General features: G+C 42.0%; 1 protein-coding gene across 2 annotated transcripts in view; it reads right to left on the bottom strand.

Moving 5' to 3' along the window:
• The window catches only part of ATF7 (activating transcription factor 7), a 122060-nt gene extending 107345 nt beyond the window's left edge, over positions 1–14715 (bottom strand). The window contains exon 1 of one of the 2 annotated variants that reach the window (XM_060762877.2): positions 14481–14715. The gene's annotated coding sequence lies outside the window, so the exon portion shown is untranslated. The remainder of the gene's footprint in view (positions 1–14480) is intronic. The other variant, XM_060762878.2, reaches the window with a different exon arrangement.
• Between the last annotated feature and the right edge of the window lie 10169 nt (positions 14716–24884).

Here is a 24884-nt window from a genome sequence, read left to right as displayed (position 1 = left end):
GACCCACAGGTTGAGAATCATTGCCTTAGACATCTGACATTGCTATTGCTCTACTCAAGGTGATACAGATGGAACACAGCAGATAACGAATTTCCTGAAAAGGTTCGATCCCATGCCTGCTCTGAAACAGTAGCTGAAAAGAACTGCACTGTGTAAGTGTACAATATCTAAAATATTTAAGAAAAAAACACTGGGAGGAAATGTTGATAGGAGTTTCAAGAAGTTAACAATGTTGAGCTAGATTCAGGAAACTACCGTTTTCTTGAAACCCAGAGGTAACTTTTTGTGTGAGAGACCACCCAGCAAAAATATAATAAGACAGACCTTGCTTTACTAGCATTATCTTAGCAGCACGTAAAAGATTTGGCATGTTCTTATTACATGAGAAGTGAAATTACATATTTTTAGCATTAGACCTCTTTCTTAATCTGCATTCTGGGCAGAGCTTGGACACATGCTGACTGGAGAATTCTGGGAGTTATGATAAAAAAAATCATGTTCAAGTTCTGATATTGGAACTCATCCCAACCAATCAACTGACAATTGTATGGAAGCATTCAGACAATGTCATGCATATAACAATTGTGAAATTGGGGAAATGATCCTGAAGATTTTAGCAGAAGCTCTGCCATCACTGTTTCCTTGTTCGTCATAAGAATTAGTTAGGCCCTGAAGAAAACAAAGTCTGCTCTCCAGTTACTACTTATGGAATTCTTCAAGAACTCTGGGAAGCTCTCATATAATGGCCCACTGAGAGTCCGACACCTAAGAATCCACTGCAAGGATCTCTCAGCCACCAGAGACATGCAGCTCCTGGCTCACAATATGCTGAGGATAACCTGAAACAATTACATGCAAATTTGAACATGAGCACTTGAAAAATCATGGTGTTTTGAGTGAAAATCTTACTTGGTTCTTGTTGATCGATTAACTTTTTGTAACTGCCATTTCAAATGTATTTGTAATTATGGCCACAGGAAAACCCTGAACAAATGACAACAGGTATTCCCAGAGTTCGAAGATGATCCTATGCGCTTCGTAAGCAATGCCTGAAGTCCTCACTGGCTTTCCCCAATGCAGCCACACACCCATTTCTAAAGTTGCAATTCAAAAATATACCCAGTTGCAAAACCATGTGTTAATACTTATTTTGGTTTATGTATAAAGCTATGCTAACTTTAATCCAACAAAATTGGGTTTCGCCCAAAACACATCAAAACCAAATACAAATAGCAAGTTTTAAAAAACCATGTTGACAATTATGCTTTTAATCTATTGTAATTTTAGGGGCAGACAAAGTTTAACTCTTTCAGCCATATGGAAATCTGAAGAGGAGGGAGGAGGTTGTAACCATAGAATTCCACATAGATTTGAGTGCTGGGTTTTAGCAAAATTTGAGAAACATTGAAACCTGTGGCTAATAAATTAAGTGAAATGGGAAAAACAGACTTTAAATTCAGCTTTAATTATACCCAAGAGGCTTCTTTTTAAACAAATCCATCCTAGATAATCACTGTTTTCAAATGGGAGGTTTCCAATGTCGTTTCCATGACTGTTACTATTCAACATGTTGAAATGGCACCAATTCCAAGACTACAGTGGTAGAGGTGGGACAGAATTGTAGCAAGACCAAACACTAATGGACTTAATTCTAAATTAAGCCCATTAGAGAGTTCATTTCTTATCTGGGGGCAATTTCAATTTACGATCATATGTATTTATTATTTATGACATTTATATGCCATCCTTCTCACCATGAAGGGGACTCAGAGCAGCTTACAAGTAATATACAATACAATAAATAAAATAAATACAATATCTTCTTTGCCCCTCTCTTTACTCTGGTCCCAGAGTAACAGTTGGTGTTATGGGGAGGGGCTCCCAACTGATGACACTGAAGACAAGATCTTCCAGAATGTGGTACTTTCCAGATGAGCTGAACTACAATTTCCGACACCCCAGCCAGCATGCTTGGTTCAGACGAGCACAATTGTTCACTATATCTGTAAAATGTCAGGTTGGAATGAAATTATCTTTGCCACTGTTAGTCCCATTACTCGCTTATTCCTCTGAGGATAATCATCCACCATGCATAGACAGACCTGCCTTGGATGCAAAGGTGGCTCTAGGTAATTTTCAATGGCAAGCAAACAGTATTTTGGCACCCCCGCCCCCCCAACCAATTACTGATATATATTTTCTGTTCATTGTGGGAGTTCTGTGTTCACATTCTGCCATCATCTCCTGCTAAAGGTTAAAATGGCATACTCCGGATGGCTGGTCACCACTGAAGAGAGCAAAACCAATCAGGCCATTATCTGCCTCATATTACCATGAGCAAGGCCCTATCTACACTGCCAGATAAAATCCAGATTATCTGCTTTGAACCGGATTGTATTAGTCTACACTGCCATATAATCAAGTTCAAAGCAGATAATCTAGATTTTATCTGGCAGTATAGATGGGGCCCAAGTTACAAGGATCCTGAGATAATGTTTGTGATATACCTCTAGATCCGAGATGGGGAAAAACAGGAAGGATCAGATGGCAGTGAGAGAGCCATACACACTGACATCATCAGAGTCCTCTCCAAAGAACCAAGTGGCATTATTTCTACATAGGCTTTTGGTTGGGTTTGGGGTTTTCCCCATTTCCCCTTACTTACATGGTGCTCTAAAAGCATTCATTGAGAGCATTTTATTTTACCTACACATTCCTTTACAAAAGCCTTACTCAGACAACATGAGAAAGTTATGCCTATGATACCAGAGGTTGCTCCTTACCCTGTAAAGCATGTGCAGGATGTAATGAGCAGAATGAGGAACTAAGAATTAGGAAAGGGATTTTCCTCACACCATCTCTAATCACTCAAAGATGGCATGATCACCATCTCCTAGTTTAGCATGGGCAGGCTCAGATCCACAGAGGGCAATATCAGCCCTTCAACAGATAGGTTCCTCTTCCTACTCTAGGTTTTGGCAAAAACAACAACAAAACAGGTGAAGACAAAGGCCACTTCTTATTCTAACCTGTGTGCCATGTCACCTGACAATCTATAGCCAAAAGGCAGAATCCACAAATCAGTGAGACCTCTTCTTTCTAATAGTATCTGACTGCACATACAAACAGCAACTTTACAAAAATATCATAGGCAGACACATTGTTCTTCTCTCTGTAACTGAAGTCATGGACTGCGACATCACAGACATATCTTTTGACTTCCTCTGAGGGAGGCTTCCTCACAGAAATCCAGTAGCTATACTTTTACTACAAGCTTACTGCATGGATTACACTTTTTCCACAGGATGATCTCTCTAGTCTCACAGTTGCTACACAGCTGCCAACAATCTTAGCATCCACTTGGAGTAAAGTCATGAATACTGGGACCAATGAGCACACTCACTTGCATGATGCAACCCTTCATGCTTGATGAAGAGGGCTTTTACCACCACAAGTCAATATGGCAATTTTTGGAGGAGGCAGTCCTATAGGGCCTTCTCTCAAATCACTCCTTTCTCACTTCAAACCATCTTGACAACAAATCTATGCACTGGAAATGTTAGGCAAATGCCATCTAAATGATTGAATGTGTTACTGAAAACTTCTAATATAAGAATATTTACTGGTATATTTATTAATCAGTTCCAATAACCATGTAACCACCAAGCTGACCCTACTGGTATTCCAAGAACGTGTACCAAGTTCCAGATGTCTATGTTTTATAGTCTTCAATGTGTGGAATGTACATACATTTTCTTTATTATCAGATTTTTGATCTCTAGTCACATGAGATTCACATGCCAGGAAGACAATCATTTATAATACAACCTGGTTGTGATAGGAGGCATCAGATCATATCTAATCTTTAAAGCTAAACATGTCAGCAATGGCTAATGCTTGGATGGGATATCACCAACTAATACCAGATGCTGCAGGATACATTTCGGAAGAAAGAATAGACAAAACCATCTCTGAGGATTCCTTGACCAAGAAATTCATAAATCAACAAATAACTTGAAGACACATGTACACTTTCACTGAAAATCACTTTGTCTCCTCTTTATAACCTATTTAACCCTTTATAATTATAGCGACTGCATGCATTATTCTTAATACTGTTATTAGCATTGCTATAATGATTACTAGGAGCCCCCACTGGCACAGTGGGTTAAACCGCTGAGCTGCTGAACTTGCTTACCAAAAAATCGCAGGTTTGAATTTGTGGACTGGTGTAACTTCCCACTGTTAGGCCCAGCTTCTGCCAACCTAGCAGTTCAAAAATATGAAAATGTGAGTAGATCAACAGTTACTGCTCTGGTTGGAAGGTAACAGCGCTCCATGCAGTCATGTCAGCCACACAACCTTAGAGCTGTCTACGGACAATGCCGGCTCTTCGGCTTAGAAATAGAGGTGAGCACCAACCCCCAGAGTCGGACATGATTGGACTTAATGTCAGAGGAAAACCTTTACCTTTACCTATAACAATTACAATTTTGATACTTTGATATTGACAGGATATTCAACTGTCTAAATGACAAAACGATATAGGATGTAACATAGGTGACCCATAACCAACTGCAGTCTTGTTGAACAAACATCCCAATGATAGTGAACTGCAGAGCAGGAGTGTAAATTATGCAGTTTACCAGAAGTCGTAGAACTACACTTCTTATCATATCTAACCAGCATTGATGATGGCAAGAAATGTTAGCATATGATTCCCATCCCTATTAGAAAGCAAGTTTATCTGCAGTAAAAGACTGACTTCACACAGTAACACATTTATGCATCTCTTAAAATAAGCCAATATCACATTTTAGGAGGCATTTTCGCAAAGTCTGCAACAAATATTTGATGTCCTTGGGGACCAATATAAAATTTATAATGTTCTGAGCAACAAGGCACCTCGTGTTGTATCAGGCCCAACCCTCCCAGGAAATACAAATGATCTGTTAGGTGAAGTCCAGTTCTAACTGCTGTATTCAGAGCAGTTAGCTCTCTTCTTTACCAATGTCGTTTTAATTGCAGTTTGCATAGTATAACATTATAACTGTACTCATAAAAGTTTTGATAACTGTATTCCAGCTCCATCTCAATGTTTTAAATATTTTATTAAATATATTACATACATAAATGCATACATAACTAATTGCAAATGAAAGCATTAAGGCGATGTAATTGCTATCCATTGTCTAATTGTACCAACTATTATTGATACTCCAGAGTTTATTAGCTATGATTCCAACTTTGAAAAGATGATGTAGCAATCAGGTAGAATCCGTTCATAAGAAAGTTCATCGCCCCACCATACTGGATGCCAAATTCTCTAACACAGTGTAAGGAGGAGCATTTTTAAAAGTCACCTTATCTGTTGAGCTGGAAAAGCCCACAGACCTGTCCAAAACATGTATCACTATGAAAACTTTTTGAATGCTTTAAAAAAAAATACTCCAGTTACCCAATAATTAAAAATGACAAAAGACACTATTTTTTCAGAAAATTTATTCCATAACAAATATGCTTAGGGAATGCTATATTTTGCATTTCTATAGGACAATGGTGGGCAATCTCTCAGGATCAAGGAGTCTCACTAGACTGTTCCCTCCCTCTATTTTAAACCCAACAGGGTCTGCACCTTGCTGGATTTGACACTGTCACTAGAGCTGAAATCTGTCAACAGCTGCAGTAGTGTTTTACCATGCTGGCCAGAGCAGTCACAAAACAGAGCCTTACAAGAATTGCAGTACAGCATGTCTATTTCTTTCCCTGAGTGACAAGAAGAGAGGAAGCCACTGAAATTTCAATAGCGAGGTGAAAGCGCCTGCCAACTCTTCTGCAGCAAAGGGGAACAGGCACCTAACAGGAGGTCACATATGCTACCTGTGGTGGACATGTATAGTGGGGAATATAAAAAACCGATGGGGTTTGCCAACATATACAAATGGAATAGAAATATTTTCAAAACAAAACAAGAGCACTCACACAAACCATTGCAAGAGTTCCAAAGTGCTTCAAACACATTTTCAAAAACAGTATGTAGACGTTTTGTAAGACAGGTCAGTATTGCTCTTGACTTACTGCAAATGCACTGCACTGCAGCTAAGACTATAGTGGTTTGCTTATGTTCTAGGGCTGGATCTACACTGCAATATAATCCAGTTTCGGAACCCAATCAGGTCTGATTGAGTCTACACTGCCATATAGTCCAGTTCAAAGTCTACAGTGTCATATAATCAACTTCAAAGCAGATAATCTGGGTTCAGAAACTGGATTATATGGCAGTGTAGATGAGGCCTAGGTAAAATGAGATTTGACTTGGGGACTTCCTGACTCTTTTTTATTCTTAGTCACAACTGTAGATCAAAACGCAGTCTTGTTACTAAGCCTCCAAAAGTTATTAGTTTTCAAACAACTGTATTTCCTAGCCAGTGTGCTGGAAAAAGAAAACAGGCTAGTTATGTCTTGAGGGGGGAAGAGCAATAGGCTGGCAAAGGAGAAAGAAAACACTTTGCTTCTTCTCTGCTGGTCCATTCAGCTTCCATAATGAGAAGGATCTTCCTCCACAGCCAGTATAGAAGCAAAGTACGCTGGCAGAAGAGGAACAAAGCATTTGGCTCCTTCATCATCAGCCTACTTGATTGCTTGTGGGGAATTCTGCATGTTTGGCTGCATGAATGTGCTGGCTGGCACTGAGCAGTTGCAAACCAGTTTGCTCTAAACTCTAGGTTATGTCTTTCAAATACCCAAGCAGCACACATATAAGACAGTCAGAACTTAAACCAACCAGAGAAATTCAGAAATATCTGAACAGCCTCATAAATAAGTTACCAGCTTCTTCTGCCCCTAGAATCTGTCTGCTGAAGGCTGAAAACAGTATTGAAAAGCCATGGTGACATCAGTATTCTTGGGCAGCCACTAGAGCCTATTACTGTTGCCTGATCCCACTGCTTTCCTGATCCTATTGAGCCCACAGTGGGGTGCAGTGGGTTAAACCCCTGTGCCGGCAGGACTGAAGACTGACAGGTCGGAGATTCGAATCCGGGGAGAGGAGGGTGAGCTCCCTCTATCAGCTCCAGCTCCTCATGAGGGGACATGAAAGAAGCCTCCCACAAGGATGGTAAAACATCAAATCATCCGGGCGTCCCCTGGGCAACGTCCTTGCAGACGGCCATTTCTCTCATACGAGAAGCGACCTGCTGTTTCTCAGGTCACTCCTGACACGACAAAAAAAAAAGGTTTCCTGAACTAAATTCATGGCCAGAGATGGCTACTGAGCTAGACTTGACAGAAGAACAGGGATCATGTCGTATTTCTCTATTTTGTGCACATGCCATCCTCTCTGTCTTAACTACAAATGATAGGAGTTATGTCCATCAGCATTTCTAGGAGCTATATGCCCAATCTTTTGGGCATAAAATGGTTTTACATAATCAGCAAGGATGGCTGTGTGAACTGGAAAAGAGCTGGCTGGCACATTTGCCCTTTCAGGAGTTTGGTCTTCCATTAATGACTCCTGCTGATTTTGTACTAGGCAGATACATAAAATTTGAGAACTACAATTTTTCTGTTAAATTATTTGCAAGATAAGACCAGTGTGAACAAAACTATAGATAATTTTCTGGTTTTGTACTCATCCAACTATATCTGGGCATGTTTTTGGATTATCTGATACAATATGGAATTATCATAGGGAGAACACTTTCCCGGTATTGTTTTGCGCACAAATAGAGAAAACAGTGTTTCTTATTTTCACTCTTTATGCTGTATGTAGACACGGCAACATAAACATGATGTAAAAAGAGCCACAAATAAAAATATTTTATCACAAAATTGTCATTTTTTCCCCTTGTATTACTGAAGGAGATACTAAAACTGGATAGCCATGCCACTTGGTACTGAAAAGAAATCTGTAATTACATGTGTTATAACAGAAGACTGAAGCAACTTTCCTTTCATTAGATATTCTTCCTGCTGGGCCAACAGATGCACAGAGATTTAACCACTTATGCACACAACTTTCTATTTGCATCTGCAAAGGGTAAACAAAAACAAATATTTCCTAAGTTGAAGAAAGATTACAGTAATTCCTATCCTACATGTTGTAACAAAACATTAAGGCACACTGGCAAACAGGCTCCTAGGATTTTCCACCTCTGGTGGCTGCTTCCCAAAATTTCAAAATATAGAGCTTTGTAAGACTAGAGCAGAGTGAACAAACTTTTTCATCTTTCATGTGGAAGCTTGGGGCATATACGTTGTTGGATTTGGTTGTGAACAGGTGAGGATTTCATATCCATAGAATCACATGCATTCCCTTTCTCTCATCCATATAGTAATAGCACTACTCAATATTTCTGCTTTGCTGTTGCTATTAGACCAGTGGTTCTCAACCTGGGGTCCCCAGATGTTTTTGGCCTTCAGCTCCCAGAAATCCTAACAGCTGGTAAACTGGCTGGGATTTCTGGGAGTTGTAGGCCAAAAACATCTGGGGACCCCAAGTTGAGACCCACTGTATTAGACTCTTTGGACATCAAAGTCAATCAAGTGATGTACAATTCCTCTTTGCACAACTAGACTAAAACAAGCAAATTTCTGTCATTGAAGTAAACATCCTGATAATTGGACAATACTGCAGGCGTTTTTAAAAAAACTGACAGCCAAAAGAACTACAAAGAGCTGGAAATCATGCAAGCAATAGAGCTATGTAAACATTATGTGAACATCAACCCCAAAATTCAACATTTAATAGCCCCAGTATTGAACTGCAGCTAGTTAAGTAGGGGATGGTCTGCCTGGATGTATTTCAGAGATTTTCTTTGCAGACTGAAACTGCATGGAAGTTTGTTTACATTATTTTTAATGTCATTTCTCAAGGCTTTGAAATGATCTTCTTCAGATGTGTACAAGATGTAATCTTTCTTATGCTTCACTTACTGTAAAATCACTTTCCCATGTGGATAACAACTTCCTAATTGGCACTGTAACATAACCATTGGTATACAGGAAATGCTTGTGCATTAACCCTTGCAGTTACAAGATAAAGAATGATAAAGCATAAGAGCTATGAAAGTGAGGCCAGAAAATCCAACATTGGCTACAAACTGGCCTGGGGAAATCACGCTATTTTTATCTCATTCTCCTATCTCCTATTTGCACTGAATAAGAATACAAGCTGCAGTTACTAAGGTCACATGTGAAGGATCTGAACTCATATAGCTTAGAATAAGTTATATAATGGGCAACTTTGGTTAAAAAAAGTCCAGTCACTGAAATAAGAATTTCTTTTTACCACTTTAATGAAACCCATTATTGTCCTGTGCAGAGGCCAGGGTGTCTGCTTGCCTAATAGCAACCCCCCACAAAACGTACACAATATGTTAAATATGTTAATGTCCTTTTAGTAGTTTGAAAATATAATAGGAGTTCCAATATTATTACTGTATACAAATATAATATAAGTTGGATTAAAAATAATACTAACATCATATTAAGGATACGTTATATGATAAATAACTCTAAATAAGTATCCCCCAATTCAAGTTATGTGAAGCTGATGCATGTTATATAGGCTCAAATCTTCACTACTGTGACTCCACCATGAAGCTCAGCCTTATAGTTGTGAATGCCATGTCTCCTTTGTCTCCTGGCAACCAATATTTTTAGGCCCAGTCTGCTACTGATCCTGCAGCACCCATATAAACTGCATATAATACCCTGCACCAATAACATGTGGGATGGTTAAAAATCTGTTATGACTACTAAACAACAATTAATTTATAAATAAGGGCATTTTATTGCCACAGTAATGAGACTATTTATTTTAAGATGGAGCACAGGAAGAACAGATAGGTTGTCTGAAATTATAACTATTACCTGATTCCCAATATAATGGCATAAAACCAGCTGGCTAACAAACTAAGTCTTTCTAATACAGTTCTGTGAATACACACACATACACAAACAGAAATAACAATTGCTTGCAAAGATTTGATGCTGTTGTATGCCTTCAAGTTCTTTCCAAATGATGGTGACCCTAAGACGAATCTATAGCAGGGGTTTCTAGGCTGAGGAGGCTTACCATTGACTTCCTCTGCGACTGAAAGAGTGTGACTTGCTTACATAACACAGTAGGTTTCTGCGTTGAACAAGGATTAAAACCCTTTACTCCAAAGTCATAATCTAATGTACAAACCACTTGCCCAGTGACAAAATGAGGTGGGCCGAGAATGCACTTTATGGTTATTTTCACTGTTTGGTTGCCAGCTCAGGAAAGTCAGCAATCATTGGCTCCACTCACCCACCCAGGACAGGTTGTATACACCCTACAACACTGGAGAAATTATACTGTTTAGCCAGTATTGCACCCCCTGACATCCGCCAGGAAGTAGCAGCCAATAATGAAAGTACCAAGGCAGTGACATCTCCAGCCCATCCTCTGTTCGGATATCAGCCAGCACACCAATGCCTTAAATCAAGAAAAAGTTTTCTAAGATCTACAGAGATTCTCGCAGGAACACCTCAACAAGCAAGAGTCTAAAAGTGGCAGGCTATAACCTGGAACCTCAAACTATGGCTGATACCCAATGACAGACTTCCTCCTGGGCACACAGAAGACCGGGCGACTTGGAAGGCGCTGAACAGACTGCGCTCTGGCACCATGAATGCAGAGCCAACAACGGGGCCACAAATGGAGTCCATGGCATACAAGTGTAGAGAAGAGCAAATCACAGACCACCTATTACAATGTAGTCTGAACCCTGCCACATGCACAATGGAAGACCTTCTTACAGCAACACCAGAGGCACTCCAAGTAGCCAGCTATTGGTCAAAAGACAAGTTTTTAAACTCTGTTTTTTTCAAAACTACATTACAACTGTACCTTTGGTTCACTTCTGATACAATAAATAAATACTCATCCAACCCATGAAGAGTTTGGAAAGCTAGGTGAAAGAATTCTAGTTCTATTAGCTGTTAGTAAACTCACTATCTACACAACACAAGAATATCTGTCTAATTTTGAACCATTTTGTATCAGATTTTTCCCATCTCTGTCATAGATCATGCTGTGGAAGCCCAAATCAACCATCATTATATTGTCGAAGGCTTTCATGGCCGGAATCACTGGGTTGTAGTTTTTTTTTTCAGGCTATATGGCCATGTTCTAGAGGCATTCTCTCCTGACGTTTCGCCTGCATCTATGGCAAGCATCCTCAGAGGTATCCTCATCTCACTACCTCTGAGGATGCTTGCCATAGATGCAGGCGAAACGTCAAGAGAAAATGCTTCTAGAACATGGCCATATAGCCCGAAAAAAACCTACTACAACCCAACCATCATTATGTTTCAAGAAAAGGGAGCCAACCTGACACTCCGTCTCCTACCTTGCTCCACCCCTCTCTTCTAAATCTTGGTAGGCCCACTAATACAAATTCCCAGGTAGGAGCAAGAGCCACTACTATTCCTGAGATGTGTCAAAAGTGTGTACAGCCGGGCGGCCACCTCTTGTACCAAAAACACCTCTGTTTCCCTGTATCTCTCTCAGACAAGGAGAGCAAGTAACACCTCATTCAGCTTCCTACATGCTCTAAGGAGTATTTTGGATTGTGTCCCATCGCCACTCAGAGAAAAAGGTTGCTATATGAAAATAAGTAGAAGTTGCTTCAAGTGTGAACAAGCAGGAAAGCGATGGCGGCACTGAAAATGTCATTCACCTCCTCCTTCTGGATGGTGCTGTGAGCCACATCCCATCAGGAACACGGTCCAGAAAGAGCAGGGAAGCATCAATTACTTCTTGGATGCAATGATCGCAGCAATTCTGGAATTTCTCCCCTCCTCCCAATTTAAAAAAAGGATACATCCTTAACAGGATTAATAGGATCCCAACAGGAGAGAAGTGTTACAAATTAACAAGAGAAGCTTTTAGCAGCATTTGCAACTTTGTGACAAGGAGAACAGTGGATGGCAATGCAGGGACAACTATCAGAAGAACTGCCATCAAACTGTAATTTCAGGTGCCATTTGTAAGTCTGATTAGATCCTTATTACTGTTGGAATTCACACCGCCCAAGTCTGCAGGCCTCAATGAGGAACAGTTAGTTAGCTTTAGAATAGGCTGAGAGAACCCCCCGACTCCTGAATGTCAGTTGGAATATATCTATTCATTCTCTCTCTTTCTATTCCTATCCTGACTGGTGGTGTAGCATGAATACTCTTCAAGTTGCATGTGTTTGTTTAAGACTTCTGTTTTTCATCTTTGCACTCAGAACCCACTCTACTCTGTGTGTTTGAAGAAATGTAGTGTTTGGATGTTTCTTTTGTTTTGGAAATTAGAAGTTAGAGAGTTAGAGAGAAACTTAGATCCAATTCTTTCCTATCAAGGAATGTAGTTCTTGATTGCTGTGAGTTTTCTGGACTGCTGTGAGTTTTCTGGACTGCATTTTCTGGACTGCATTCCAGAAGCATTCTCTCCTGACTTTTTCCCACATTTATGGCAGCCATCCTCAGAGGTTGTGAGATGTGTTGGCAGCCATCCTCAGAAGTTGTGAGATGTGTTGGAAACTAGGCAAGTGGGGTTTATATATTTTGGAATGCTCAGGCAGGAAACAGCCAGGCTTTGAACCTGCAAGGCTATTCAATGCTAATCGAGGTAGTCAATTCCAACATTCACGCTTGCCTCAAACGCACATTTGAAAAATATATAAATATATAAATACCACTTGCCTAGTTTCCAACAGATCTCACAACCTCTGAGGATGCCTGCCATAGATGCAGGCAAAATGTCAGGAGGGAATGCTTCTGGAAAATGACCATACAGCCCAGAAAGCTCACAGCAACCCAGTGATTCTGGCCATGAAAGCTTTGGACAACACAATGTGATTCTTATTTGTAAATAAACCTTTTTGGTAATTTTTAAGGACTGGGCTCTGCATCTTTGCCTGCTAAGCTCAAAAATACTTTTGCTGCCACACACTTCACCTTTCCACTTGCTGTGAGCTGACTGTTCAATTAAGTATCCTGTCTGTACTTTTGGATGCTCTGTTATTTTTGGGAAAATTCCCTATCAATTATAACATTTCACTTTCAAGATAAATGCGCAGACTTAGGGGTGCATCTTCACTGTAGAAATAATGCACTTTGACACAATGGTTCAATTCTATGGAGGTATAGGAGTTGCAGTTTCATAAGATCTCTAGGCTTGTCTGCCAAAGAGTGCTGGGGCCTTACCAAACTGGATTCCATTGCTCCTAGTCATGGCAACTAGAGTGGTGTCAAACTGCATTAAACCTAAGGTGTAGTATTTTATTTATTCATTTATTTCCTACATTTATACCCCACCCTTCTCCCCCCGAAAGGGGACTCGGGGCGGCCTAACAAAAGCATCATACGATGCTAGCATCATAAAAACACCCACAGTACAATCAAAATATTAAAAATTAAAACAATTAATTAAGACACATCCATTAAAATCAAAATCCAAAAACCCTTCTGGGCCAATTCATTGCCATAAGTTGTGTGATCTTCTTGCACTTGCTGCTCACTGATCAAACACTTGGTCCCATTAACCAGGTATTGATTTTCCTTCTACAAGATAAGAGGGAGGTGGCCAATCTGATATCTCTAGGGAGGGTGTTCTATAGGTGTGGGGCCACTGCTGAGAAGGCCCTGACTGTCGTCCACATCAACCATGCTTGCAATAGTGGTGGGATCGGGTTGTTGTAGGTTTTTTCGGGCTATATGGCCATGTTCTAGAGCAGTGGTTCTCAACCTGGGGTCCCCAGATGTTTTTGGCCTTCAACTCCCAGAAATCCTATCAGCTGGTAAACTGGTTGGGATTTCTGGGAGTTGTAGGCCAAAACACCTGGGGACCCACAGGTTGAGAACCACTGTTGTAGAGGCATTTTCTCCTGATGTTTCGCCTGCATCTACGGCAAGCATCCTCAGAGGTAGTGGTGGGATCGAGAGCAGGGCCTCTCCTGAACATCTTAAACTTTGTGATGGTTCGAGGTAGGAGATACGTTCGGACAGGTAGATGCACCCTTCGCTTTCAAATAATCACCTGAGAGACTATCAGCTGTTAAGGGGGGAGGTGTCTACATTTTGTGGGGCATCCTGTATTATTGTGGGGTCTCACTTCACAGCCAATCTTCTCCCTAACTTCTGCCAATACCATGATAATAATCCCAAACCGCTCAGGCTTCCTTCCTTCCTTTCCTAGAGTATGTGCTTTCCCCATGGAGCCCACATTTGCCTCAGCAGCCCCTTGAGGAGCTCCCCTCCGCAGCCTCAACCAGGCCACCGCCCGGGCCCCTCCTCAAGCGCTTCCTCGCAGGCTCCTGGAAGCCCCGCCCATCCCCCTGAGACGGGGCGGGCCCTGATTCTGGCCGCGCGCCCTCATTGGCCCCACCGGCCGCCCGTCCTCCGCGACGGCGCCGCTGATTGGCTCAACCCAACCGCCCGTCACACGGTGAGGCGGAACCCACCTCTCAAGTCTTGGAGGAGTTCGGTTTTTCTTGAGGGGGAGGAGAGGAGAGGAGCGGGCGGAGGCAGCGGGCCAAACTCACCGCGGGCAACGGAGGCAGAAAGGAGAGGCAACGCGGCTTTTCCTCCCCGCCTTCACGGTCGGGCCCCGGGTCGCTCCGCCAACTCACGGGGCTCTCCCCACTCGCGAGGCTGGCGGTGGTGTGCTGAGGCCCCCTCCTCCGCTTTCTGCGCGCCCGAGATTCTCGCGAGAGTTGGCGAGGGGGCGTGGCCAGTCACTCCTTGAACCAATGAGACGGGAAGGGGGCGGGGTTACAAGCATAGGGGCGGGGCCTAGGCTACCTAGGTGTTACAGTGCGAGCTATTCAGTTACTTAGCCTCAGGGTGAAAGCAAGCAAGGACTCTGCTCACTGTTAGATTTCTATGGGCCCTTCCACACAGCCATAAAACCCACAATATCAGCTTTGAACTGGTTTATCTCAGTCCACACCGCCATATAATCCAGTTCAAAGCAGAAAATATGGGATTTTATTCAGCTGTGTGGAAGGGGCCTATAAGTTCTCAAACTAGTGCTGCAGCTGATTTGGACTTCAGCTCCCAGAAGCCTCAGTTGCCTTGATCAATGACCAGGGATCCTGGGAGCTGGAGTCCAAAACACTTGGAAGACTAGAGTTTGGGATGTTTCGCATTTATATGGCAGTGTAGACTCATATAATAATAATAATAATAATAATAATAATAATAGAGTCTACACTGCCATAAAAATGCGAAATGTCGCAAACTCTACTCTTGGCCATCTGTCTGGCCAACTCTGGCTATCTGTCATGTCAGGGGTGATTTCATAGAATCACAGAAAGAGTTGGAAGAGACCTCATGGGCCATCCAGTCCAACCCCCTGCCAAGAAGCAGGAATATTGCATTCAAATCACCCCTGACAGATCGCCATCCAGCCCCTGTTTAAAAGCCTCCAAAGAAGGAGCCTCCACCACACTCCGGGGCAGAGAGTTCCACTGCTGAACGGCTCTCACAGTCAGGAAGTTCTTCCTCATGTTCAGGTGGAATCTCCTCTCTTATAGTTTGAAGCCATTGTTCCGCGTCCTAGTCTCCAAGGAAGCAGAAAACAAGCTTGCTCCCTCCTCCCTGTGGCTTCCTCTCACATATCTCCTCTCAGCCTTCTCTTCTTCAGGCTAAACATGCCCAGCTCCTTAAGCCACTCCTCATAGGGCTTGTTCTCCAGATTTGAAAGCAATATTCCTGCTTCTTGGCAGGGTGTTGGACTTGATGGCCCATGAGGTCTCTTCCAACTCTTTGATTCTATGATTCCAATAATAAAAACTCTGTGGCCCAGGTGATTCACTGGAACTTATGTCACAAGTACCACCTGCCAACAGTAAAGAATTGTTGGGATCATAAACCCACAAAGGTCGTGGAAAATGAACATGCAAAAATACTGTGGGACTTTCGAATCCAGAATGACCAAGTTTTGGAACACAATACACCAGACATCACGATTGTGGAAAAGAAAAAAGTCTGGATTATTGATGTCGCCATACCGGGTGACAGTCACATTGAGGAAAAACAACAGGAAAGACTCAGCCTCTATGAATACCTCAAAATCGAACTGCAAAGGCTCTGGCATAAACCAGTCCAGGTGGTCATTGGCGCACTGGGTGCCGTGCCAAAAGATCTCAGCCGGCATTTGGAAACAATAAACATCGACAAAATCACAATCCGTCAACTGCAAAAGGCCACCTTACTTGGATCTGCGCGCATCATTCGAAAATACATCACACAGTCCTAGACGCTTGGGAAGTGTTCAACTTGTGGTTTTGTGATATGAAATCCAGCATATAGATCTCGTTTGCTGTGACATACTGTGCTTTTGTGTCAGTAATGATAATTGGAAACAATAAACATTGACAAAATCACAATCTGTCAACTGCAAAAGGCCACCTTACTTGGATCTGTGCGCATCATTACACAGTCCTAGACACTTGGGAAGTGTTCGACTTGTGATTTTGTGATACGAAATCCAGCATATAGATCTCGTTTGCTGTGACATACTGTTTTTTTTGTGTCAGTAAAATAATAACAATAATAATAATAATCTTTATTTATACCCCACCACCATCTCCCAAGCCCAAGCAAAATAACCCAGTTCAAAGCAGATAATGTGGATTATCTGCCTTGATAATCTGGATCATATGGCAGTGTAGAGTGGCTTTAGAATGTCGCCCAGCTCACATTCTAATAGCATATTTCCGTTTTTTTAATCTCCCTCTTGAGGGTACCTTTTCTATCTCTATAGCACCCTCTTGTATTTACACCTGAGCTCTACACCATACATATGTATATGCATGAAGCCTTGGCCATGAAAGGGGTGGGTTTTTTAATTGACACCCTGCCTGCCAAAATTTTAGGTTGGGGAAGGGAAGGGACTATACCAAGCATGGTCCAGATCCATCGCGCCATGTAGGAGCCTTTGTGGAACATACATACATACATACATACATACATACAAGTGCTGGCTATAAAGCCCTAAATGGTTCCGGCCCAGCTTATCTGTCTGAATGTATCTCTCCCTATGAACCATCTAGGAGTTTAATATCATCTGGGGAGGCCCTGTTCTCAGTCCCGCCTTCCTCACAAGCGCAACTGGTGGGGACGAGAGACAGGGCCTTCTCAATGGTGGCCCCTCGGCTATCGAACTCCCTCCCAAAGGATATTAGATCAGCTCCTTCCCTCCTGACCTTCCGCAGAAAAGTTAAAACATGGCTTCTTGAACAAGCCTTTGGGAAACTAGTGCAATAGATAAACACGAAACTATGTGAAATCAAATACTGGAACGGCTTAGATGATGTTTTAGGATGACAAGGCCAATAGTGAAGGTAGTGGTTTTTTTATGCTTTTAAAGGTTTTAATGTATGCATTTTATAATTCTGTAATTTTTACATTGTTTTAATGGCATTGAATAGCTGCCTATGTTGTAAAGCCACCTTGAGTCACCTTCAGGTTCAAGAAAGGCAGGGTAAAAATACCATAAATAAATAAATAAATGTTCACTTTTGTATATAGCGATAGTAAGTCCTTTGACTGTTTAGATTATGACAAATTCTTAGAGAAATTGGTGTTTCACAATATTTGATCGTCCTAATGCATAGGGCTGTGATCAGTATAGGTTGAGTCTATTTTATCCAAAATGCTTGGGACTAGAAGTATTTTTTCAGATTTGGGAAAATTTGTTTTTACACATATATACACGAGATATTTTGAAGATGGGATTTGATTGCCAGAAGGTAAGTTTATACACAATGTATTAAATAATATGGTTTATTATACAGCATTTGTGTATGTTGAATCCTGAAAAAACAAAGATGTCACTGTCATAGCTACCCATGTGAACAATTTCAGATTCTGGAATATTTTAGATTTTGGAATTCTGGGTAAGGGATATTCCTCTTTTACCTGGAATACTGTTTTTGAAATGTAAAGTTGTATTTGTCTTTTTAACCCCCCCCCCCCGAAATGAAGCCCCCGAGTAACATTTTGAGGGTAACAAATTTATTGCACTTTAAAGAGAAAAGAAATTCTGTTACTTCTTAATATTACCAATATCACAATACAAAAAGTAACATATTACTCTCAGTAACTGATATGGATGGAGTTGGAAATTCTATACAAGATTATATTAAATGGATTAGTACATAGAAGGCAGGTTCTGTACAAAAAGGAAATGTAATCTGTAGCTCTGTAGTCTGTATATAGCAGGGTTGGGAAACTATAGACCTCCACATTTTGTTGGATTACAAATTCTGTCAGTCCTGCTATCCAGAATATCAAATTATGAGGTTAAGGGGAATTAACAAATCTGAGGATGTTCCTCATCCTGGAAATGTAGATTGTTGTAGACCATGAAGGGTTGAGGGTGACTGTGATAGAAGAAGCCAGGGGAAAAGGATAATGGCAAAAAAAGTAGAACTGGGATTTTCCTGCAAGAGATCAAAGCTTTACACATTTATCTTCTAGATTACAATTCCTAGAATCCCCCAGGCAGCAGGCCAGTTCTTTAAAAAGGAACAGGCTTTGCAGGAAATAAATGTGTATATGCTAAAAAGGGGAACTGGAAACCAAGCCACATACAGGGACGGGACTAGTTAGAAAGGAGAGTCAAAGAAGGAAGGAAGAGGTCAAAGGAGTCTAGTTAAAGGGTTGGATTCTGATGTATTTAGTGCAGTTGTTCCCAATCTGTGGTCCACGGACGATCAGTGGTCCGCAAGAACTAAAATATGGTCCACGGCCTCAACGTTACTACACAGTTGCAAAGAGCACGATGGGTCTCACGAAAACTTCTTATACTGCCGAGGCAACGGGGATATCGGGAGGGGGGAGGCTGACTACCCATGAAAGGCGCGACAAGCCTCCTGACTGCTGCTTCTCCTCCTCCTCCCTCCTCCTGAGCGGAGCCGTTCCATGTGGTGCCTGGAAGTGGGGCCGCCTTGATGTCCTCAATTTTAGGCCTGTTCCTCGGGTTATTTGGGGTTCTGATTCAAAAAATTACATTGGATAGACACATCAGCTCTAGATTATTAAAAATAGTTTTCTGTGTGCGAACAAATGGCATCTACTGGATGATATATGTTCTGTATTAGAAACTAGAGCTGATGTGGTCTATCCAAAGCAATTTTCTGAATCAGCACCCCAAATAACCACACCGAATTTAAAGTTGATCAAAAACTGATTCGTAACCCTTTTTGGTACTAATGTTGGAGAGTGGTATAAAGCTATTGTCCTCCCAACCCTGCTATACGCCTGCCTCCAAAAAATCCTGCAAATCTCTTGGGAAGACAAGCGGACAAATGTCAGCATGCTGGAAGAAGCAAAGACCACCAGCATTGAAACGATGGTCCTCCGCCATCAACTCCGCTGGACTGGCCATGTTGTCCAGATGCCCAACCACCGTCTCCCAAAGCAGTTGCTCTACTCCGAACTCAAGAATGGAAAATGGAATGCTGGAGGACAGGAAAAGAGATTTAAAGACGAGCTCAAAGCCAGCCTTAAAAACTCTGGCATAGACACTGAGAACTGGGAAGCCCTGGACCTTGGGCACTCCAGTTAGAGGTCAGCTGTGACCAGCAGTGCTGCAGAATTTGAAGAGGCACGAATGGAGGGTGAAAGAGAGAAATGTGTCAAGAGGAAGGTGCGTCAAGCCAACCCCAACTGGGACCGCCTTCCATCTGGAAACCGATGTCCTCACTGTGGGAGAAGTTGCAGATCAAGAATAGGGCTCCACAGTCACCTACGGACCCACCGACAGGATACTACACTTGGAGGACCATCATCCTCAGACTACGAGGGATCGCCTAAGTAAGTAAGTAAGTAAGTAAGTAAGTAAGTAGAGCGGTCCCTGGTCAAGTGGTTCCTGGTTAAAAAAAAAAAGGTTGGGAACCACTGATTTAGTGGTCCCTTAGGGCTATGTAAGTACCCAAAAAGTACCAAATCTCATAAGCAGATCTCAGATTTTTTTTTATTGCATAAAGTTCTGATCTTGGAAGCTAAACAGGATTAGTTCTTATACCACCAGGGAATACCAGATGCTGCAAGCCATTTTGGAAGAAGGAAATGGAAAAACACTGCTGAGAATTCCTTGCCTTCGGAAACCTTATTAAGTCAACCGGCAACTAGAAGATAGCTTCTTACACCAGGAATGGGAAATATCAGACCTTCCAGAGGTTGTTGTAGTGGAATTACTATCCTCTCTCACCATTGGCTATGCTGCTTAGAAATGGTGGGACTCACAGCCCCACAACATTTGGAGAGCCAGATGTTGCCCATAATGGATCCCTGACTGAACAGGCTGAAGCCCCAAATTGTCCTGGAGTGCTGCATGGGCTATATGACACCAGATGCCATGGCGAAAAGGATGGAGGGAGAGAATGTCAATTAATCTGAGACCGAATATAAAGACAGCCTAATTGCCTTGTTAACACTGTGTCACTGAAAGCAATAAGCTCAAAATTGACAAAGATTAAGCAAATGATATGTAAGTGAACCAGATACTATTTGGTGCCATTTCCATTAATTAAATTTATGATCCATGCTGCTATTTAATCCACAGCACTCTCCCAGCATGCTGGTGAATGAACTGCAAAATACCCCTGGGCCAAGAGAGCTCAAGAGGCATTGATTGAAAGCAGGGCAGGATAGTGGGCACACCATATGGCATAGGGAATGGCCCCCTTGTTTAAAAACAATCAGCCACTCGGCTTTTGCTTGCCAGGAATAGATGCTCTTCTTGTGTAAAAATGGTGCTCAAAGAAGAAGATACATCTTCCTCCTTTCTTCACTCTTTGCCTTGGCTCAACTCCAATCTTGAGCTCCTTCCAACTCAATGTGATGTTTTCCATGTGTGCTGGACTATGGCTTTCATCCTCATGCTGGCAGATGCTGTTGTAATAATAATAATAATAATAATAATAATAATAATAATAATAATAATAATCTTACTCATTTCTCACAACATGAGAGGTTTCATCCATCTACAGCTGTTGGTAGTGTGTGCGATGGGAAGCAACGAAACACATTTCTCACCCCTCAAAAGAGGCAAGCTAGGTGCTGCTATTATTAGAACCGACCCCCTTCATTTCTGGAAATGCGCTTGTCTCCTTAAATGTGACGGGCAGCAGGACAATTTTTCGCAACCCAGAGGTACACCTGTTGGAATTGTTTGTCACACAGCTATTAATGGCATAGGAATCTGGCCAGAAATACACATGCATACACTAAGTCATAGTGGAATTGGGGGAGGCAAGTGCATATGGTCAAAAATATCTTGTGTAAAAGGTAGAATTTTCCTTGCTGTAGTGGTCTTGGTCTAGCACCCTTTCTCAATAGCATGTCACACAGAATCCAAAAACACTTTTGGTCCCAAGAATATAAAGTAAGGGATATTCAATTTGTAGAGTTTACAGCAGCAGATGATCATCTACAGTCTCCCATCCAAGTACTAAACAGGACTAACCCTGCTTAGCACACAAAATCAGACATAACCGTGTGCATTTTGGGTACATAACCCCATGTGTATTCCTCATGGTAATTATGGAGTTTCCTTGAGGAAGGGTAGAACTCTGTGGAAAGGGTCTCCCCAACCTTTAATGTCACCTCTTGTGAAGTGTTTAATCTGGCACAGGATAGAAATAGAAAGCCTTATAAATTGATCTAGACAAAGACCTAAACATGGCACGAACATGAAGCATTTGCTTTTTCTTTTTTAACCATAGGGAGACCATCATGGATCCGTGCCCAAATCCCTTTTATTGGCTTGTGTGTGAAAGCATGCCAGCTCTCAGTTTTTGCCAAGTGAAAAAGGAGCATTCCCTTTCTCCCAGCCACCCCATTTCAAATAGAAAGGAATGAATGAAAAACATGGATCCAGGCTGCACAATGTGCCCTTCTTCTCAAAATTATTAAATTATCTTCTTACTTAGATGACCTGAAGATGCCTCTCCTGCAAAATCCCGCAGTGTAAATCTCTTCCCTGCCACAAGAATTGTCCTCTGGGGCCTTAGCGGAGTTCCACGTGCATTTGGGAGGCCGAGCTGCTTACATTACATTTGGTTTATTTATGCAGCATTTAATACCATGACACTTACATTACTTAAAAGGGGAGATCTGAGTGTGTTAAATCTAATATTACTTCAATGCCTGGTTGGTGAATCAAAGCATGGAACTGCCACTGGCAAATGCACAAGTGCTCAGCTTATAATTTATGGAGTCCGGCAGAATGGACAACCTAGTTCTTTGTGGCAAAAAGGACTGCCTTTGTGTGCAACCAATCACGCCTGAAAACTGCTTACATGAAAAGAGAAATAGACCCTTTGTGTCAGTAACACTGCAGAGTTCTACACAACAAAAGCAATCCCCCCCCACTGTATCTTTTCATTAACAATCTATAATAATCTAACAGTCCATCTTCTATGTTTCAATAATAAAATAGTTTCACAACTTCTCAATTGTTGTGGATAATAACTTTTAAGGGTCCTCTGGTGGTGCAGCGGGTTAAACCGCTGAGCTGCTAAACTTGCTGACCAAAAAGTTGGCAATTCGAATCTGAGGAGTGGGGTGAGTTCCTGTTGTTAGCCCCAGCTTCGGCCAACCTAGTAGTTCGAAAACAAGCAAATGTGAGTAGATCAATAGGTACCGCTTCTGTAGGAAAGTAACGGCACTATATGCAGTCATGCTGGCCACATGACCTTGGAGGTGTCTATGGACAACACTGGCTCTTAGAAATGGAGATGAGCACCACCCCAGAGTCAGACACAAGTAGACTTAATGTCAGGGGAAACCTTTACCTTTACCTAATAACAACCCCTAAATTCATATTTTCCACAGAGCTAGAAGAGAAAGTAACCTGGTTTGGAAAGGGGAGGGTTACAACGTCTGCACGATTTGAAAATTTCGAGCGAATCAAGTTACACATAATATGGTTTAGTCTCTTCCAGACTTTGGGAAAACTACATTTGGACAACAGCTTCCAGGACTAAAGATGACGACTGTAGTCTTAAAGAGCCACTTTTTCAAATTCAGTACACTTTCTCTTTTAATTCACGATGTGTGTTCTAAATCAAATCAATGTTCCCAAAGCAGTTCAATGGCAAGAACTGAATCTCCCTTAATGGAAAGGATCTTTTTTCCTTCCTTTCTTGCACAGGAGACATGATATTCAAAAGGTTCAGATACAAACTTCATCGCATTCCCTGGAACATTTTGCATCCCTCACTTGGCTGTTGTGTGTGTGTGTGGTTTTTTTTCAGAGACCAGCCTGGCATCAACAACAGGTTTCCAAAACACAGGCACAACTGTAACAGCCAGTTCAGCTGGTTCCTAAGCAACTCCAAGAGCAGATTGCCACGACCAGCTGTGAGCCCCGTAATAAGCAGCAACACTAACTGATACAGGTCCAGGCTCCTTTGAACCTCCAAAATAGTTTCCAACCATTTGCTCAAGCAGTGGCAGCCACAGTTGGGGTCATGAGTGTGTCAGACGAATGAGGCATACAGACTTCCTTGATCATAAATCTGGAAAATGTACAGAAGAGAGCAGCTAAAAACAACCAGTGGGCCAATGCACATTCCCGGGGGAGGAGGGGAGCATTCGGACAAAAACTGGAACTAAAGAAAACAAATTAATGAAGGTGGGAGAATGAGTGTGGGAGAGGGAAAACAAGAACTTAGCAGATTAAGAACTGTGTGGAACAAGGGAAATTCAATTTCTAGTATATGATGGGCAGAACAATCCAAAGTGGATAGTGTAATTTCATGATGACGGAAGCATAGAACCCTAGAGTTAGAAGAAACCTCATGAGCCACCCAGTCCAACCCCCTGCCAAGAAGAAGGAATCACATTCAAAGCACCTCTGACAGATAGTCATCCAGTTTCTGTTTTGGCTGCATTCCTATTGCCCCATGGTTGCCCTCCCAAGGACTGTAGGATCCAACCACCGTTTTAAATTTGGGGCTGTTGAAGATGACCATCTGCAACTTCACAACCAAGATTTTGTAGACTGTGTATTTTTTGTTGTTCATTCATTCAGTCGCTTCTGACTCTTCGTGACCTCATGGACCAGCCCACACCAGAGCTCCCTGTCAGCTGTCACCACCCTCAGCTCCTTCAAGGTCAAGCCAGTCACTTCAAGGATGCCATCCACCCATAAAGCTCTGTACAGTTCTGGCCCAGCTTACTTGTCCCAACGCATCCACGCCTACGTCCCACCTTGTCATCTAAGATCATCCAGGGAGGCCTTGCTCTTGCTCCCGTCAACAGCACAGATGCGTCTGGTGGGGACGAGAGACAGGGCCTTCTCGGCTGTGGCTCCCCGCCTATGGAACACACTCCCAAATGAGGTAAGATCTGCTCCCTCCCTCCTGGCTTTTAGAAAAAAAAATTAAAATCATGGTTTTGGGACCAGGCCTTCGGGCAGTAGAAGTAAATGTATGCAGCATTTCAAAAAGACAATGACTGGAACGGCGATTCGATGGACTGTTTTATTGTTTTAATGCTTGTGGATGTACTGTTTTAAACTTGATTCATGTCTAATTGTAGTGTATAACTGTAATTGTTTGTACTGGCATTGAATTTTGCCACTACTTATATGTAAACCGCTTTGAGTCCCCCTCGGGGTGTGAAGGGCGGTATACAAATACTATAAATAAATGAATAAATATTTCCCTTGGTCGGTCCCTCTTCCTTTTTCCTTCCATTTTCCCCAAAACTGTGTATTTATTGTAGTGATAATGTAGTGATGAACTCTAATGGAAATATTTTGTAAAACATTATTCATCCTGTCCCCTGTGAAGTTGTGCCTTCAACTGGTCAATAGAACGACAGAGGAACAAACCATGTGTCAAGGT

This window comes from Anolis sagrei, chromosome 2 (assembly GCF_037176765.1).
Source record: "Anolis sagrei isolate rAnoSag1 chromosome 2, rAnoSag1.mat, whole genome shotgun sequence".
Lineage (NCBI taxonomy): Eukaryota > Metazoa > Chordata > Lepidosauria > Squamata > Dactyloidae > Anolis > Anolis sagrei.
The sequence above is the reverse complement of the archived record's forward strand: the minus strand, read 5'-3'. Positions and strand labels throughout refer to the sequence as shown.